General features: G+C 35.8%; 2 pseudogenes; one reads left to right on the plus strand and one right to left on the minus strand.

The window, feature by feature from the left end:
* Window positions 1-3,433: 3,433 nt before the first annotated feature.
* LOC148514015 (5S ribosomal RNA) lies at window positions 3,434-3,552 on the minus strand (annotated as a pseudogene).
* Window positions 3,553-4,434: 882 nt separating this feature from the next.
* Window positions 4,435-4,553, plus strand: LOC148514016 (5S ribosomal RNA; annotated as a pseudogene).
* The last annotated feature ends 576 nt before the right edge of the window (window positions 4,554-5,129 follow it).

The following is a 5,129-nucleotide window of genomic DNA, read 5'->3' on the forward strand; positions in this document are numbered from 1 at the left end:
CAAGAGCACTCTGGAGCAAGTTTTCATCCAGGATGTCTCTGTACATTGCTGCATTCATCTTTCCCTCTATCCTGACTAGTCTCCCAGTTCCTGCTACTGAAAAACATCCCCACAGCATGATGCTGCCACCACCATGCTTCACTGTAGGGATGGTATTGGCCTGGTGATGAGCGGTGCCTGGTTTCCTCCAAACATAGCGCCTGCATTGACGCCAAAGAGTTCAATCTTTATCTTATCAGACCAGAGAATTTTGTTTCTCATGGCCTGAGTCCTTCAGCTGCATTTTGGCAAACTCCAGGCGGGCTGCCATGCGCTTTTTACTAAGGAGTGGCTTCCATCTGACCACTCTTCCATACAGGCCTGATTGGTGGATTGCTGCAGAGATGGTTGTCCTTCTGGATGGGTCTCCTCTCTCCACAGAGGAATGCTGTAGCTCTGACAGAGTGACCATCGAGTTCTTGGTCACCTCCCTGACTCGGGCCCTTCTCCCACGATTGCTCAGTTTAGAGGACCGGCCAACGCTAGTAAGAGTCCTGGTGATTCCGAACTTCTTCCATTTACGGATGATGGAGGCCACTGTGCTCATTGGGACCTTCAATGCAGCAGATATTTTTCTGTACCTTTCCCCAGATATGTGCCTCGAGACAATCTTGTCTCAGAGGTCTACAGACAATTCCTTGGTCTTCATGCTTGGTTTGTGCTCTGACATGCACTGTCAAGTTTGGGACCTTATATAGACAGGTGTATGCCTTTCAAAATAATGTCTAAACAAATGAATTTACCACAGGCAGACTCCAATTAATCTGTAGGAACATCTCAAGGATGATCAGTGGAAACAGAATGCACCTGAGCTCAATTTTGAGTTTCATGGCAAAGGCTGTGAATACTTATGTAGATGTGATTTCTTAGTTTTGTTTTTTTTTCATTAAATTTGCAAAAATCTCAAAAAATCTTTTTACACAATGTCATTATGGGGTATTGTGTGTAGAATTTTGAGGACAAAAATTAATTTATTGAATTTTGGAATAAGGCTGTAACATAACAAAATGTGGAAAAAGTGAAGCACTGTTTATACTTTCTGGATGCACTGTATACACATTAACACATACATACATGTATATACACACTAACACATACTGTATATACAATAACACATACACATATATACACATACATACACACTAACACATACTGTATACAGTAACACATATATACATTTATACACATAAACACATACATGCACATATATACACACTAACACATACTGTATATACAAAAACATACACATATATACACATGCACATATACACACTAACACATACTGTATATACAATAACACATATATACATATTGATATTGTAGATGTACCCAGCGCCAACAGCAGAAAAAATTACCACCTTATAACCCTTCTGGGTTTATAATGACTCTCAGTGTATTGCACTCCTCTATTAAAGGTGTCAGCTCTTAACAACAAAAGTCTGGTGGTGGCTAGCCACCATAAATTAAAATAAAGATAGTGTACACAAAGGTTGAAATGTGAGCGACAAAAGTGCTTAGTACACTCTATTAACTATTTAAATAATTCAGTAAATCTGTGAAAAACGCTTAGTAATTCATATGTAGTGTTTTAAAACAAAGTGCAGAAATAAACACATAAAGTGCCAAGTGAATAATTTAACCTCAATAAATAATATATGCAAGTGAATAAATACGTGTTTAAAATAATAGGAATATATCTAAATATTAAAATATATATATATATTTAATTCATAAATATGACACCTACAATCATGAAAAGAACATAAAAACATAGCAATAAATGATATACATAGGATAAAAAGGAGGAATAAACTGAAAAAAGCTTATCTTTTAGATAAAAAAGAAATTGAAGAGTTCATGGATGTATGATCAGCCTCCCAACGCGTTTCGTCAATCTATGACTTCATCAAGGGGATACCTAGCTGTTAATGCCCTCCGGCTTATAAACCCCACTAATAGGGACAATTGACACTCATTATGACATCACTTCCTGTCAGTTTTTTTTTTTTTTAAATCTTCTTTATTACTGATATATTACAGTGAATCTATATATTCTGTAGTCACGTTATGTCCATCAGTCCTAAAAGCATGTAATTCAATAGTTTTCTAAAATATAAATTGAATAACAAACTGCGGGCTGTCATCACTTCCGCCCAAAAGTCCGGCCAGTTTTGTCTTGGAAGTCCGGCCACTTCCACCCTGATGCTCAGTCTCGTGATCCCGTCATCACCAAACACGCGACTCATTGCGTCGTGCTTACAGTGCTGTATAGGTATGCACTTCCGCCCTGGGTTTCGATCTGGTAGCCGCGTCATCAAAGTGCGACTCGTCCAGTCGCGCTAATAGTGCTTGTCGAGGTGCATGCTTCCGCTCCCAGGATACGGTACTTCCGTTTATCCTTTTGCTCCTGCGCATGCGTAGTGCCTCCTGGCGGCGACCATCTTTATGGATCCTATTCACCTCAGGATATCTTGTAACCACGGCCATCTTTCTGGATACTTCTTAACCAGCCGCCATATTTAAAACTCCGGCACTCCTATATTAACCTGTGCAACTCTGGGCAAAACCTTAGGGAATGAATATTCAATTAATTCCAGCTATAAAAAGAAGAAGAAGGGGGAAGGATTAGAATATTTATTAAATAATCATCCTAATAAGGGAAAGACCTATATTGTCTTTCACCTATATAAACCCATAGAAACATAGATTTACATAGCTGATCAAAAACTTTATATAACTAGTCACAACTACTCAGAAAAGCATGTATGTATGCCTATATATAAACATATATCAGGATAATCCACAATTATATAGCTAATTGTTCCAAAAGAATATTTTCAACATATTATACTAAAGGAAAAGGAAAAAGAAAAAAGACAAAAGAAGAAAAAAGGGGGGGGGGATGTTCTTAAAAAACCACATGGTTTCAGAGAAGGGGATAGCAAATAAAGCAAATATCCTAAATCCACAAAACCTAATAGTGTATTTTATAATAAATACATATGTATAAAAATATCTATTAAAAATTTTTTTTATAAAAAATTCTTTTATAAAAATTTTTGGCACATATATGTATATAAATTTCTTGAGAACTGTATTAAAAGAATCAGGAAAAGCTTTAAAAAATCTATAAAATATTGATAAAATATTAATTTCTTCACTCAAAAAATTATAATCCAGGCTTTAAAGTAGAATGGCTGTTCTTATTGAAAAGTCTCGATTCCAACATTATTTGCTTTGATCTTAGGAGTTGCTTATTATTGAGAAGTCTCTGTTCCAACATAATTTGCCTTGATCTTGGGAAATGCTTCTTATTTCATATCTTTCTTCCGATTTTTTACTCCGATTTTACCATGGGATTCCAGGGATTATGCTTAACTGTGCACTTTGCTTACAACTACAGTACCCGGTATTCCCTGGAGGTCCCCCATCCAAGTACTGACCGGGCCCATTTCAACTTAACTTCCAAGAGCAGACGAGATTGGGTGTTTGAAAAATGGTTTGACTGTAGGAAATAGCTTCTACAGTAGCATATCCCATATCACATGGACATTAAGTCAGAGTCATCAATCTTCTTATATAAAAGGTGCGATTTCATAATTATCATTGAATCCGAGTGGTGCCAGTATTCTTAACTCAAAAATCCAATACATCTCCCTTTTAGATAACTTTTTTGCTAGATCTCCTCCTCTCTCTCCCAAGAGCACCTGTTCAATGGGTTTAAAAGTAAGGTCCTCTGGATTAGAGTTGTGATGAAGAAGAAAATGTTTCGACACAGCATGACCCTCCAGTTTATTCCGGATATGCCTTATATGTTCTTGAATGCGTAGTTTAAGGGTTCTTTTCGTCTTCCCAATGTATTTTGTGCCACAAGTGCACTCCAAAAGATAAATGATAGAGATAGAGTTACAATTCATATGTTGTTTTATTATATATTCTTTAGAGTTATATGAATTCAGATAACTCTAAAGAATATATAATAAAACAACATATGAATTGTAACTCTACCTCTATCATTTATCTTTTGGAGTGCACTTGTGGCACAAAATACATTGGGAAGACGAAAAGAACCCTTAAACTACGCATTCAAGAACATATAAGGAATATCCGGAATAAACTGGAGGGTCATGCTGTGTCGAAACATTTTCTTCTTCATCACAACTCTAATCCAGAGGACCTTACTTTTAAACCCATTGAACAGGTGCTCTTGGGAGAGAGAGGAGGAGATCTAGCAAAAAAGTTATCTAAAAGGGAGATGTATTGGATTTTTGAGTTAAGAACACTGGCACCACTCGGATTCAATGATAATTATGAAATCGCACCTTTTATATAAGAAGATTGATGACTCCGACTTAATGTCCATGTGATATGAGATATGCTACTGTAGAAGCTATTTCCTACAGTCAAACCATTTTTCAAACACCCAATCTCGTCTGCTCTTGGAAGTTAAGTTGAAATGGGCCCGGTCAGTACTTGGATGGGGGACCTCCAGGGAATACCGGGTACTGTAGTTGTAAGCAAAGTGCACAGTTAAGCGTAATCCCTGGAATCCCATGGTAAAATCGGAGTAAAAAATCGGAAGAAAGATATGAAATAAGAAGCATTTCCCAAGATCATGGCAAATTATGTTGGAACAGAGACTTCTCAATAATAAGCATCTCCTAAGATCAAAGCAAATAATGTTGGAAATGAGACTTTTCAATAAGAACAGCCATTCTACTTTAAAGCCTGGATTATAATTTTTTGAGTGAAGAAATTAATATTTTATCAATATTTTATTGATTTTTTAAAGCTTTTCCTGATTCTTTTAATACAGTTCTCAAGAAATTTATATACATATATGTGCCAAAATTTTTTATAAAAGAATTTTTTCTAAAAAAAATTTTTAATAGATATTTTTATACATATGTATTTATTATAAAATACACTATTAGGTTTTGTGGATTTAGGATATTTGCTTTATTTGCTATCCCCTTCTCTGAAACCATGTGGTTTTTTAAGAACATCCCCCCCCCTTTTTTCTTCTTTTTTTCTTCTTTTGTCTTTTTTCTTTTTCCTTTTCCTTTAGTATAATATGTTGAAAATATTCT

The sequence above is a fragment of the Taudactylus pleione genome, unplaced genomic scaffold (assembly GCF_031769625.1).
Source record: "Taudactylus pleione unplaced genomic scaffold, aTauple2 ptg000264l, whole genome shotgun sequence".
Taxonomy (NCBI): domain Eukaryota; kingdom Metazoa; phylum Chordata; class Amphibia; order Anura; family Myobatrachidae; genus Taudactylus; species Taudactylus pleione.